Raw genomic sequence first — 15462 nt, 5'->3', positions numbered from 1 at the left:
GATAGCTGAGAATGTAGGTTAGAAGGATTCATGATAGGAACATTGTGTATAGCTAAACACTCTATCGATATAGCTACCTAGTTGGTTATTATTATACCACGGCGTACATTCCATTAGTGTAATGGCAGGGCCAGGTGAGTCAAACACCTCACACGTAGGGGTCAGAACGTAAAGACGGAAATCGGGGACGTAATCAATATCAAAATAGAATCTCCACTCTTGAGTGGAAGATAACCACTAGGCGAGGATACCGCTTGAAGCTTTTTTTCTAATATTAGTGGTGATCAGAAAAGGCAGGATTGAAGCTTTGATCAACTACCTACAAATTCGTTAGATAAAATACTTCTTCGCAGTCTTTGCCCTTTGTCCTGATGTCGGGAATTTTGACATCTCCACTAATTTGGCGGGTCTCTCTCTCTCTCTCTTCCTTTCTTTCTTTCTTTCTTTTTATCTAGAATAATAAAATTTGCTAGATTTCGGTCGTATTGCTTTTGACATTCGTATAAGCTTAACCCAACCTTTAGGGTTGTGTGCCCCTACACCCAAGCCTCAGAGTGGGCTTTTTGTGTACGTCAAATTCAGGAAAAGACTAATTAAAAACCCCAGGAAAATCCCAATGAACGATCCTGACACCTCTTTTACATAGTTTTCTTTGCCACAAAACACCGATACACCAAAATAAATAGAAAAATCAAAATTGTGGATGTATATCAAACAAGAATGTGACATAGATAAGGACCTAAACAACCACAACAATAGAATGTAATGTATGAATGAACAATATGAGTTGACATGCAACCTACATCAGTAAGGTATTATGTGAGAAAAATTATTGACAGTGAGGATAATCAAGTGTTAGTACCTACATACTACGTGCAATTGTTAAGAGGAAGTTTCATGTATCCGGAACTCTGGAAAACGTTTTTCTAGATACCAAAAATGAAAGGAGAAAGAGTAAAGGGAAAGAGTACTAAAAGACGTACTAAAAACGAATTCAATAAAAAATTTCACCATGTTTCACATGAAACGGACTTGAAACTATAAAATGTTTAAATAATGTCGCTATTAGTCAGGATGGAAAACATAATAGAGAAAGAGAGAGACTTGAGATTATTATTATTATTATTATTATACAATTGAATCAAACTTTATTTACAGATATAGATGGTAACAATATAAATACAAAATATAAATACAAAATAAAGTTTGATCAAGGGTGGGGTTAATGCCTAAGGCATTCTCTAGCATTGAGATGCTATTATAGACCCAGGGGTTAACAAATCGATAGGTATAAACAAGATACTCTTAGCAAAGCAAACATAGCAAACATTATACAAAACATGTTTAGCATGAGCACGACCTCTAGCCTTGAACATAGTTCCATGTTGACAATTTTTACGTCAAAGGCCGGTTCTCAAGTTCTCAGACTCCAAAGTTCAAGTTTTATGGCGAAGTCTTCTCGTAACATACACGCGGGCAAAAGTAGCAAATACTCAAGGAATGTGGGACAACACGAAGCAAACCCAGCAGGATTTAAATATAAATATCTAATTAACTGCATTAAGATTGGAAGACAAAAGTAGAGGCATGCTTGTTCCTGATACTTGTTTTATATTACGAGATTATGACAAGTTCAGCGAGATTAGAGGTAACGGGTTGGCAAAAAAGACAGATTTGGCAGCATCGTGACCGGACAGTCATGAATGTCTCACATTAAAGAGACCCGGGTTCGATAGGATGAAATCAATCTGGTACTCTCAATCTCGTGAATTCTAGAGCGACATTATTAAATTCGAGAAAACGTTAGCGTTCGCTAAATTAAAACGCCCAATAGAGATGGTGAAATATGGCCGATAATTAAATTTAACTGGCTGACAAATCGTTTTGTCTAATTTAATCGTACGAGAAATCATCGGAACGAGTTCCCATGGAGATGATCGTAAAACCACATTCAGAATGTTTCGGAATATAAAATTTGGACCCGGTACTCAAATTATTTATTGAAATTCGACCTCTGAGACCCCCTGAAGAATGCATTCCGGTTCCAAACAGATGCTACAAATGAACTTCGGGTAGGATTTGAACCCAGAGTATGCACACTGCCAGTCCTAACTTCTGAGTTCATTGATGCTCGGTTATGGAAGCCACCTTCTCTCGAGGATATAATATCCTGCCCCACATAAACTTGACCATGAAATAAGCACTTGCGAAGAACGGTAAAGTGATATAGGAGTGTTCAATGATCATATAAATCTCATTTATTATTATTGTGCCGTCAAAAAAAATCTATTCGGATCAATAAACTAAGCTACCGTACATCGAGTACAGCCACTGATTCACTTTCTTTGCAAATGACTTTATGCCCCACTAATAAGTTATCCAATGGCTTGTACGTTATAAAATACCCAGGAGCTGCAGAGATAACTGTACAATAAAATCCGCTAATTGGTATTATGTTATTATACATATAAAAAATTGATTTTTACACGTATTATTTATAGAAAAGTATTGCATACATTAGACAGGTATATTACAACAGGTAACATAGACGAATAGCTGACGATGTTACCTACATGAATTACATGCGATAAGATGGTTTAACACGTGAAACTCTTCTCCTGACCGTATGCACCTACATACTGGTAAATTAACATTTTTGAAATTGAGCGGAAAAATTGGTATAAAAAGAAATTAAAATTAAACCTATGAAAGATGTATCTAGGTAAAATTGGTTTTAGGTTTACAGATCACTTTTGATCGAAGAAGACTTCTCATCAGTAGCATAGCACAAGTAAGTATCATCCCATAGATCAGCTAATTGGACCGAATAGGTTTGAAAGAGTTAACTTGATTTACATAAAAAATAATCAACGTTTATGGGAAATTTTTATTCTGGGAATAAGCAATAATTGAGCAGGTTGGCAATAAAATGTTTCAGAAATTGTGTTAAAAGTACAATCCTGATTTGAGATAGTTGATCTCGGTTGCATGTTACATTCGATCGACCAGTTGTTCAACCAAAATGATTAATAATTTATTCATAACTGTTTCACCTAGCATTTTTTTCTACTGAAATTCATCATCGAGTTCAGCTTCAGGTAGAGTGTTAACATGAGTCTCACGTTCCAGTTGGTTTTCTATTTTCTAAAGAACTACTTCCATTTCTTCTATGATGTCTTTTAGATATATGTTAAAAAGTTGGGATTTTCAGTGTTGTGTTTTGCCTAAACCAGAGAAGTTTTGTATAATTTTGAATCCTTCATGAAAGATATCTTTAAAAGCACCTTGTTTTCATAGTCCTTCTCCCATTCACCCCCTGGAATAACGACAGTCTATTCGTTATCCAGGAAATAGTTCTGGATTGGATTGGAGGCTGCACGGGGAAAGTAAGAAAGAAAGTATCTTCAGTTCAAATCGTTATCTCCACTGTGGTTATTACTTATCTTCTTTTAATTTATCACCTACACAACCATCGCATGGCAACTGGTTTCACAGGTCAATCTGGTTTGGCCAGACTTTTACAAAGTTCTAGGTTAATATTTGGTCACATCTAAATGACTTCAAGTTGAAATTTTCTTCAAATTTGGTGATGAACAGGTCCAATTCACCTACTGGCCTACTAGACCTTAATGTATTTAGAAGGAATTTGGATTTTATGGTCAGATTAAAAAAACGAGAAATTTTTGGTAGTCTAATAGAATGATGAATGAGTCTGCACTTGGATTTGGTCAAGACCTTCTTGGGTCCAATATATTTGTATGGTAATGCCAACATTTTGGTTTCTCTTTCGTCTATTTAGGAGAAGGAAACAGTATGGTATAGTGCTTTATTTTGACTATCCTACCTATTCCAATTCCCGTGCTCTTAACCCCAACATATCCCCAACAACAACAACAAAAGTATAGACTAAGGGTGAAAGATAGATTCTACACCTTTGTAACTATCTAACTAGGCCATGAAAATATCGTTCGCTCTGGCAAGAGAAAACAAAGTGCATAAAAACCGAACTGATTTCTGATTAGAAGTTATGATGGAGGTCTACGCAAGACATAGGTCAGAAGTATGTATTATTACTATCATTATTGTTTTTATTATCTGCTACACCCCTTTCAAACCCCGTGGACAGAAAATGAACATTTCAAACAATTTTTAACTCATCTCAGAATCACTCATATTTTATCGATCGTTCACCCAGATTTTCAGGGTTGATTCCGATGGAAATTGTTCAAAGGTGGACTGTAAGTAAAGTTCCCGTAAATCTCTACTGGATTGCATTATGCAGCATTATTGAGTGGTTTCTTAGGGTCTCTGTATGAAGTCAATGGGGTATAAAAGATTACAGAAAGATAGGTACACCAGAGAGAATATAGCTAGATAGAGTGTTTAATTATGATGTATTTAAATCACGTCCATTCATCTTGGTTAATAATTTCGTCATCAAGAATGTAATTCCCACGTATTTGCTGAATCTATTCTTTTCTTTTATCTGAATAAAGAAATAAAAAAAATGAGATTCAAGAAGGGAAAAACAGGGGCTAGTTTATGGAAAACGCAAAGCTAGAGCCCAGGACTATTAGATAGGTAGGTGGCTAGAAAAGATGTCTAGCCTCAATTTTGTACTCGGTTTTATCACCTCCCTCCAAATTTACAAGTATTTATCAATACCTATGAAAATATGAGATGAAGAACATTATTGTAATAACATTGTGATACATGATTAAGTAAATCAAGTTATTGTGGTAATCAATGGTATGCGTGATGAGAATATCGCAGGATGATTTGGTAAGTTTGAAGAGAAGACTGTTTGGTAAGTTTTAAAATTCATTGTACCTACATCATCACCATCATTGAGACTGAATTATTACATTACCTACCTGTAATTAGGGTGTAATTGACAGGTGTATGGTTTCAACAGATAGCAAATTAATAACGTGTAAAAGTAATTGTGTTGAAATATCTACTGTTGTTATTTTGGCATAGAATATAGATAGATGCCTACTACAGTAGATGTGTGGTTGGGTAGCACCTGTCAAAGAATTTGCCAAAAAAAAAAGAGTTAAAAATCTGAATGGGGAAAAAGAATAGAAGAGACAAACCTGAATGCTAAAAGTCATAGACCCCAAAGTGGGTGGGAAGTGAATAATCCAAAGTACAAAACAGTTGAGACTTTTATTAAAGCAGTCAAATGTTTAAATGTCTCCTTACATAAGTTTCCGAATGAGTGGATGATATAAATTCATGTCAAGTCTGGTTTGTGCTAAGTAATGAGCGAAATGGAAGTAGTATATGAAATACTTATCACAGAGTAACTCCGCCCTTAGTTGAAACTTTTCACATTAATTTGAAGGTTTCTTCTGACATCTGAGGCATTTATGTACATTATACAAATACATAATACCTAAAATTCTGAGGGAAAAACCTGTATCTAAAACTTTTATCCGGGGTTACATACCCTACTCGTTATAGAGATTGCCCTAGACTCTACATAGAAGTCTAGACAATCATTGCAACTTTTTATTAGAATTTAATTTACTATCTTCTTGCACTTTTATTGTATGTCTCATGTTCTATTTATTGTTTACACTTTTATGTTGAATGTGGTTTCTTCCACTTAAACAAAGAAAAATGTCTTGAAAATTCCTATAAAATAACAGTGCTATTTAAGTATCTATAGGCACATGCCTATAAGCTACCCAGAGTAAAATTATTATGCCACTACCTTATTGCAAGTAGTAGGTATAGAATTAATTTCACCGGTGTAGGGTAAAAATGTTGTAATAAGTTCAAGATTTGTGATCTTGCCTGAAGGAGTTAGGTGCAGCAAGAATAAGTTTTGTTTTCATTGCAATTTTCCATGACAAAAAAAGTGCACGCGGTAAATATTAGCTTGAGTAAAATAATTGTGGTTCTATGAATTGGAAAAAAAAAATCCTCGCTCAACAGCAAGCTAACCTGCCCAAAAGGTATAAAACCGGCTTATTTAGATTACATGTGTGTGTACATCAGCTAAAATCTATGCTATTATGAAATACGTGTAATTTACGCATTCGAACCTAATTACAGGTGTAGAAATAAACTTGCTAACAGATGCTTTTTCGCGTTTTCATAATTTATTGAAAGCAGAGATTCTCATTTGCTTATAGAAATGAATATCTTGAAAGATAACCTACGCGGAAAAAAATGCTGTTGGTATACCTACCTCTGTGTTACATTTGGCACATCCACTAAAAATATTAATCTCTCTCTCCTCTAATTCATATGGATGCAATAGGAAATTTGGCACATCCACTAATGATATGAACTAACCCTTGTTTCTCCTTTCACCTCACACATTTTCCTCCTCCTCCTTCTTCTTCTTCTTCTTCCTCTTCTTCTTCTTCGCACTCATTTGGTTTTTCTGCCTAATACCTTGACATTCACATGGTGTAGAAATAACGTGATAATGTTAACACCGATTAGTCCAAATAAAGTAAAAAGCAATCAAGATTAGCATCTTACCTGCTTGTAGGAGATGCCGTGTTTTTCAAAATTAATTCTGGTGACAAACATAATGACACTAAAAGAAAAAAAAATATCAATTAATATAATATTAATTATGATCGAGATATTTCACAGCGAGATTTTTCACTCCGATAGTCAAAATTGAACTTTTATGTTTTGGTTAAACACTCCCATGATGCCAGCCTACACTCGGGAGATTTTGAACCACGTTAATAAAGATGTTAGATAAAGAACGTGGTATGAATCAGTGTAAATTATGAATCCGGCAGAACGTCACAGAAAACACCTCAAGGAACATTATTTGCATTTTAAAAAGGCTTGTTAAAAAAATCACAGTTTTGATTTTATAAAATGCACAGATTAACCAAGGATGAATCGGATATAGAAGAGAATTAAAACTTCATAAAATATTTTCAGTTCTTAAATACTAATTGATCAATTACCTTCACATTATAATTTATTATCGCGTGTTTATACTACTCCCTTGTTGCACTCTTTTAATTACTCCTTATGCAAATATTTCACACTATTCATACAAAGTGTTTACAAAATAACTTGTTTAATACCAAGTTTAAATGTAAAAATCTGTGGTCGGGAAAACGATTAGGAAACTGTGTCAATGATTTATTTTATACGAATAATTACGTGGATTTAATAGTCCTTTTGATTGACAACTCATAACTTGTATCCTGAAGGTTAGGGAGGAATTTTGTACACAAAGAACACCACTGATGATTCTGGGGTACCTACTACAGACGTACGTTCTCTAAGTAAAATTCTACCATCTAAGCTAGTCTTTGAAAGAATATTCACAATACGAAAATTCCGAAAAAAAATTATGAATCCCAAACACTTTTATATTTTTCATTTTTCAATTCACTTTCGGTTTACAGTAAAAGTTCCACAAAAATTCTAAATTTATAAATAGGAAGGTAGAAGATAAGCGCGGTGTCGTTTATATTAATGGTATTTTTATTGCCGAGGATTTTATCACAATTTTTACACGGGTGATATATTTCCTCTATTGTTTTAGGTTATTTTCTTAAACTTTGAAACTTCGTACTGAAAAATATTTTTAAACAATCCTCTGGACGGAGGATAGAAGAATTGAAGAATATTACATTAATAAGTAGTCATAGCTATTCTTTAAGCTTTATTCCCATGAGCCCATGTGTGTAATGTGTTCGAGAAAAATTATTTTATATTTACACATACTACATAGAAGAAGTGAAACAAGGATTGGGCACATCACATTATTCCTCAGCAAATTTCAACTTAGAACTTGAAGTGGAAATTCGGCCAAAAAGTAGTGATGTTACTAAAAGCTTTCTATGGGCTTTACTTATTATTTATGGGTCTCAAAAGGTTATTTTCCAGATTTCCTTTCGTTTGTAGAGCTCACTCAGAAAAAGGCAGAAAATGAATACCGCACTCAGAAAGTTAAATGAAGATCCTTCGAGATAAAAACGTGAATAAAAGAACACCGAGCTATAAGATATTATTCACTCTAATTCTAAGTAGATGAATTTGAACTAGACACATCTGGCGCAACACTTTCGGTGTAGTAACTACCTACCTATTCGGTTTGGCAGAAAACTCTAAAGATTTGACTTTAGAGTTTTCTCATCACTCACAACTTCGCTGGTTCTCCCGTGAGAGAACAATAGAATAAATTCAAAAAAAAAAAAAAATCGACTGAACCTCACTCTCAAGCTTCTTTGTCTTAAAGAAGAGGACGAAAAAAATATTTTCCCACATTAAAAGTGGCGTTTTCTTTGCAAGTTCTGTTAACTTTTTATATAAAGCACATAAATATTTCTTCATCCGACACGAAATATTTTCAATTCAAGGAGGTCGCTTACTCACAGACTGGGCACGTATAGATATCTGGAAGTTACAGTCTTCAGTGTAGATACGCACATAATTTTCCATAGCACCTAAAGAAATAGCACTACACCTAAAGAAATAGCAAATGTTGAGTGCAAAGGGCATCAACTCGTTGAAATTTTCTTTTCTAAAAAATTAGAAAAGGTTTGTGGCAAAAGGCATCCAATTTTTTTTTTTTTTTTTTTTTTTTTTTTTTTTTTTGCCAAAACCAAATGTCAGCCCAAAGCAATCACTAGATAGGGCTGATTGAGAGGCTGACGAAAAACGCCGACCCCCGTCTGTACACGGGAACCCTTGAGGCGTTCTTTACTACCTAACCCTTCAAATATATCATTTGCATGGGGAAATTGACAATCAAAAGCTAAAATATATTCTACATTGTCAGGTACATACATACAATACTCAAAGATGAAGTTGTCGATGAACAATCAGTAAGGTAATATGAATGACGATAAAATTAATTTCAATTTGTCATCAGTCATGAGCGATGTGAAAATTTGTCCCATCAACTTCTTATTACGTCAAGATTATTTTATTGTCATAAAACATGAAAGTAAAGAAGAAGCTACAGGCTATAAAATCATCCAGTTTGTATGAATGGATCATTGATGTCTGGTGAAGAAATGAGAAAAGTAAAAGTAATTTTGATAACACCTACATAATTATCTGGAACTTTCAAAAAGATTTCTATGTGATGTAAGGCAAACTTATTTTCACTCGTGGAAGTAATGCAATTAATTTCATGATTGAAAAGTAAATTTCTACAAAAAAATTGTAGGTACAGATAAATGTAGTAGGTAGATGATTGAGTCGTCTGGAAAAGGCCAGAGTGCACAATGCTGATCCCGCAGGAATCAAAAAAGGCAAATAATTCAGGGATAAGAAAAATTGATACTTTTTTTAGTGCCAACATCAATGAAACCTCTGTCCCTCCAAAATAGTAGAGAGGTGCCTACGTATATAGGTACCTAATATCGAGAGAGAAAAACACCAGACACACATTTCCTATACTTATAGCTCCCAGTCCAGAAAAACACTTTTCTGACAAAATAATAATGAAAACAATATTAGGTACCTAGTAAGTACTATTCTCTTCACCGTCTCATTAACTTGTCATTAATTTCCAGTTTATTAGATAACACTGGCAGTCCTCATAAATTCTTCATACTTGGTCCTCGTTACCTAGAATACCTAGATGATGACTGAAGTGCATTGTTGTTGCAGTCACCATTTCAGTCATTAGGTCATCTGTTTCGCCTAAATCGAGGAAGTTCTACAATAGTGTCAACACAAATTAGTTTTCAAAACAGAGTTCGCCAGGGCCTCAACTAGGTGGTATGAACGAGGAAATTGCAATTATTTTAAATTTAAAACTAGAAGGAGTTATCTAGAAATAAGGTGCATAACAGAGCAAGCTGGAAAAGACTGACTGAGAAAAAGTCCCTAGTTTTTTTTTTTTTTTTTTTTTTTTAATTATACGAGGCTGAGTGCACCCCGAAACCCAAACCTCCGCCCGGGAATTGATTTCCTACTTGCATTAACTGTTTAATGACCATAACAAGTACAGTTTTGCCTGAAAACAAATAGAAATGACCTCTCAGCCCTGAGTATAATTAAAAACCTCCGTCTATGGAAAAAATGGGACACTTATGGCAATCTAAAATGAAGACGTTACGTACAAAAAATACTTGAGTACTCCTTTACAAAGATATCTGAATAGTATCTCAGATAACATTAATATTATCTTATAATTGCCATAACAACAAGTAAGTAATAGTATGCCTGTGCTTGTAATAAACAAATTCATTAAATCGTTAAAATGTCAGAATAATAAATTTACAACTTTGTTATCCAAGAGGCTAATTTTTTCTGCCTTTTTTAGTAGGTAGGTCTTGAAGAAAGGATTTAAAAGTTGTAAGTACCTGCAAGTATAATTTGAAATTTCACACTCGCAGCCGGTTGCTAGCGTTGGCAGTAAAATTTCACAGTAGAAGTGAATGTATACTTTACTTACTTTTTAGGTAGGAAGTAGGTACCTACCTTTAAATTTTGTAATTTATTGGGAGAACATTTCCTTAAAATGCGTACCTACCTATATTTAGGCTGTAGGTCTCTTTTACGCCTACATAATTAGGTACTTCTGTCTGTGTGAAAGGATTTTTTTTTATCCTATGGGAAGGAAAGTAATGTAATTGGCTGTAATTTTTTGTTGAACTTTGGATTATTTGAAAATGGGATAATGTTCGTCCTCGGAACCCTATCCTGTCTTTCTTCTTTCTTCGATTTCGGGACGATAAGACCATAGCAGTTACAGTTCCCTCTGTCAAACCTCTTTAAAAAAAAAAGTATGGCTTGAGTGGCTTTGCTGCTTAGGACAAAAAGTAAAAAAAAAGTAAAAACAAAAAAAAAAATCTTTGAACTATTTATAAGCCGAAAACGGTAGCAAGTAGACTCAGAAGGTAACTAACTCATTTACATAGCATCTATTTGTTCATAAAAACAAAGAATGCATAATACGTAGGGCTGCATATAATATTATGGTTCAATGCACATTTCAACCCAATAGAGTAACCTCAGTAGCCTAGTGGTTATCACAGTGGCTAGCACGCAGGAGGTCCGGGTTCGATTTCCGGAGGAGGAAAATATGTACTTTTTCATGATTTACATTTATACATCACAGTAACATTCCTATACCTAGAATCCTGTAGTTGATGGCCATTTCCTCTGAAAATTTGAACTTTCTTCAGGCAAAATAAGCTTAGAAGATTATTTTATAGATCAAAATATTTATATCAACAAGGTGGGGTGCCTGAGTTCCTCACAATTATGTAGATGTGAAAGCAATTAAGCAACTTGGAGATAATAGATCCCAATTTCAAAATTTGGCTACAATGTTTCGTCACTTGAACATGGAGTTCGGCTTGCAAGAGGCTCACAGGAAAAAAGTTCAAGCCTCTACGTTCAATTTGCAGTGGAGTAGGGACAATAGAGTGTAAGCAGGTAAACACTGTAAGCCAATGTACCTAAGATAGAATTCTCATTTTACGAGTAAGTAGGGTAGGTTTTCTTCCCAAGGTAGATGGACCAAGTAAGACTTTTTTCACCCTAGTCGCAAGAATACGGAAAACTTTTTATTCTCTCGAGTACTTTACTGTTTATCTACCCTCCTTTAGCAAATGAAAACACTACTCTTCAGATGAGCAAGAATTCACTTCTCGATCTTCCCATGAGATTCACAAGTTATCTATCAAAAACCAGTAGTACCCTGATTCAAAATATATTTTTTTGCCTCGGGTGGGATTGAACCCAGGACTAGTTTACTACGCCACTGTCGGTGCATAAAGAATAGAAGATGACTGGGTAGGATTGCCATACTAATTTATCTATAGTCTTCTAGTATGTAGGTACTTGTAAAATTTACATACAATAGATTACTTTATTTAACTCTGAAAGAATACATTTTTTTTTTTTTTTTATATCCTGTCCTGTCTGAACAACATAGGCCTAATATTTTACTATTTCAATGCAACATCTATTGTACCTTAAAAAGGAAAACAAACCACAGTTTTTGCCTTGTCTTTTTGTGTTTCGCAAAGTATACCTACTCAGTTTGCAGTATCTGAGGCATTTCTAACCATCCGGCTGGGAGTTTGACTTTTTCTATGGTAGAGAAAAGGAGAATATCTACTTCTATGCTAGATAAAAGTAGAATAATATGAAAATAATATGGACTTTTTGAATATTGGAATAGAATATGCCTTGTTTCTACTGTCAGGATAAGTCTGGAAAGTCCTTTTGCCTATTATTCTCTGTTATTTGCTTCAGTTTAACAGCGCAAAGATGATGCTAAATTTCCAAAGGTGTTCTTTTTTACAGTTTCGTCTTTGATTGAATTGATTGCAAATTGGATCACGACTGATTGACGAATCTAATTAGAAAGATATCCTCTATCCTTCAAACTAATCTACCAAGATAGAATTACCAATAAAAAGTTCGCCTAGTAGCTCAGTTAAATTTAATAATTATGAACCCTGTCTATCTTATTGGTCTCCTAATTTAATAAGTGTTCCTATGAAATATAACTTTTATCAGATCTGAGAATTTGAAAGCTATTTACTACCATTTCAACTAGTTTAGTTAAGTCCATATCAACTAAAAATTGGTCCATAATTATGTCCACCTGTACCCTATCATAACAACCTTGGCTATAAATCTGTGGAACTGTTGCACGAAAGTGAATTTATCACATTTGATAGGTATCTACCTATTTGGACAAAAAATCTTCTGGATCAATATTTTGACTGATTTTCCTTGTTACTTTCATATTTTTGCTTCCTCGTAAAAAAGTGACCAAAATAATTATGAATGATATTAGTTATAATAAAAAGGCCAAAAACCGATATCAGGAAAAGATATCTGCAGTAGAATCTGGCAGAGCTGCTGCTCAATTATTCCTTACTTGGATAAAAAGAAAAAAAAATCAGGATAATAATAGTATTATTGACCAAATATTGCTGAGGATAGGTTTAGTAATGCACTTAACATATACGTATTCTAAGAAATAAAACTTATAAAATGAGAATTCAATCTTACACGAAGAATCTTACGTAAGGAATTGTACCCAAATACGATACTTCAGACTGAATTCAACATCTTCATCAAAGCTTTTATTTAGTTGTCGCCGAACCTCACTAAATGAAGCTCTGAAGAGAAAGAGTCATAAAGTCTTTTTTTTGTAAACATGAGTCGTCAAGCTGTCTAAGAGATTTATCTGAAGGAGGAGAAGAAGAAGAAGAAAGGGAAGAAGAAGAGAAAGAAGAAGAAGAAGAAGAAGAAGAAGAAGAAGAAGAAGAAGAAGAGAAATATGATTGGACTATGAAGTTGCTAGAAAAACGTTCCTAGTCAACTTTATGGACCTCTAGAATTTTATATCCCAAGTCCAAGATAAACAATATCGTTAGCATGGAATTAATAAAGATCATTTCTATCATTGAAGACTATCTCTTCATTTTTGTCAACGTTCGAAGTTTGGGACTTGGTTCATTTGAATAACACTGAATGCATTTATAACCAAAAATCTTTTCATTATAATATCCTCGTACATTCATCAACATGGTGTATCGTTTGATTTAAAATAAAACGTCTTTAAATAAAGACTAACAAATTCAACTGGTTATTAGCTTTATTTATCAACTGTCATCATAGTATGATGCATTTTGTGAATAAATACCACAGTAGTTAAGTACCTACGGATGATAGAGTCTCTGTTCTCGTAGTCGAACCATCAATCTGGTTTGACGCTACTAAAAATCACATTGTAATATTGTTATTTATCATACCATTTTTTATTCCACCATTCTTTGTCCTAATTTGGGGAATTTTGGCATCTCCACTAATTTGAAAGGTCTCTGTGCCCCTACCTCTTTCATCTTCTTCTTCTTCTTCTTCTTTTTCTTCTCTCTCTCTCTCTCTCTCTCTGTGTCTCTTTCTATGGCTGTGCTACTTTTAAGTACTTTTCAAAATTCTGAAACACTTGAGAACTGCATTATCCACCAGTAATTTACCTACACTAGGAAAGCGCCTTACACACACACACACACACACACACACACGTCTCAGCTATACCTACGGGTATGCTGAGTGTTTCCGACAGAGCTCATTATGAATTAGGAAACTGTTATACGGTAATGGTTTCTTCCCATAGATTGCGTACAATGTTAGAAAGAGTCCATTATCATACATTAATACATTACCTACAATAGGTGCAAATCTGTGTTAGTATCATAAAAAGTTGAAATCGAGAAAGAAAAAGAACTTGAAAGTGTGGAAGTAGAAGTGTAGATGCTGTCAGTTGACAAGGGAATAATACAGATAATACACCCAAGAAGATTATTACAAAGAAAATTTACGAGGTACCAAAGGAGTAGGTAAATATTAGGTAACTAAAAATATTTTATAGAAGTTTTTATTCTGAAAGACGAGGTGGTGGTTATGAAAAAGCTCTCTCAAAAACGTCCTGTAGGATTGAATACCTACCTAATAGGTAGATAGGTATTAGGGCCCCTCTGCTCCCTCCTCCTCTACTAAATACGGCCCTAAACCAACCTATAGGCAGATAGGCACAGGCAGGTCTCGATCACAGTGATTTCGTCAGGCACTATGTACATCGTACGCCTAGAAATAAATATGATTATGCAATGTGCCAAACAAGAAGTATAGGTACGTATTACGACTAACTACATCAGACGTAATGTGTACTTCTTCCTTGGTACAGTAGTACCAAATGAGACACGATACCTAAGCCATTCATACTCGTACGTCATACAAGCTTCCTACCTGTGTGAAAAACCACTCCTGAAATATTGAAAAACAAATGGGATAATTTATTTTCCCTAATATCTCATAATTTCCAATGGAGACAGGACAAAATTAGAATCCAAACAAAGAAAGCCAATTTGAAAACGTACAGGGAGAGGTGTGAAAGTATCCCGTCAGGAAATTCTATGAAAAATACATTTCCGTTTTCTGAACGGATGTCATATGAAGGACACACTTCATTATAGTCACTCAGTAGTAGTCATAGTTAGTACAGTAGAACCTCGATTATTTCAGCCTCCATTAGATCAACTCTATTATTTCAACTCCAAAAATCGGGGGTTTCCCTTATCTTTCATGGAAATCCTACTTTATCAGAGGAAGAGATCATTGAAAGTGTTCAAATAATGAGACTAATGACGAAGAAAACAATATCGTTTTATTTAATTTCAAAATAAGAGGGTATTTCTTCCCTATTTTGTTCTTTTGTACCACTAAATTTGGTCCTATTTTCATTGTTTTATACGGAATTCCGATTAGTTCAACTTTTATACAGAACCTCGATAATTTCAATTACCCTCGGTCCCAATTAGTTGATATAATCGAGGTTCTACTGTACAGATGATAGTAGCTTTATTTCTATGAATATTCTAGCGGCGTACTACCACTGATGGCTTTGACAGGTAATAAGTACATGTTTGTTTACATTTGATGAAGGAAGTTCAATGCCTGCTGGTTTTTGAATAAGTCGTTTATCAG

At 34.3% G+C, this 15462-nt stretch overlaps 1 protein-coding gene across 1 annotated transcript in view; it reads right to left on the bottom strand.

Annotated features, from left to right (window-relative positions):
* The window catches only part of LOC103519311 (GATA zinc finger domain-containing protein 14-like), a 28233-nt gene that overhangs the window by 2042 nt on the left and 10729 nt on the right, over window positions 1-15462 (bottom strand). The gene's annotated exons all lie outside the window — the stretch shown is intronic.

This window comes from Diaphorina citri, unplaced genomic scaffold (genome assembly GCF_000475195.1).
Source record: "Diaphorina citri unplaced genomic scaffold, Diaci psyllid genome assembly version 1.1 scaffold64, whole genome shotgun sequence".
In the NCBI taxonomy this organism is placed as follows: Eukaryota; Metazoa; Arthropoda; class Insecta; order Hemiptera; family Psyllidae; genus Diaphorina; species Diaphorina citri.
The sequence above is the reverse complement of the archived record's forward strand: the minus strand, read 5'-3'. Positions and strand labels throughout refer to the sequence as shown.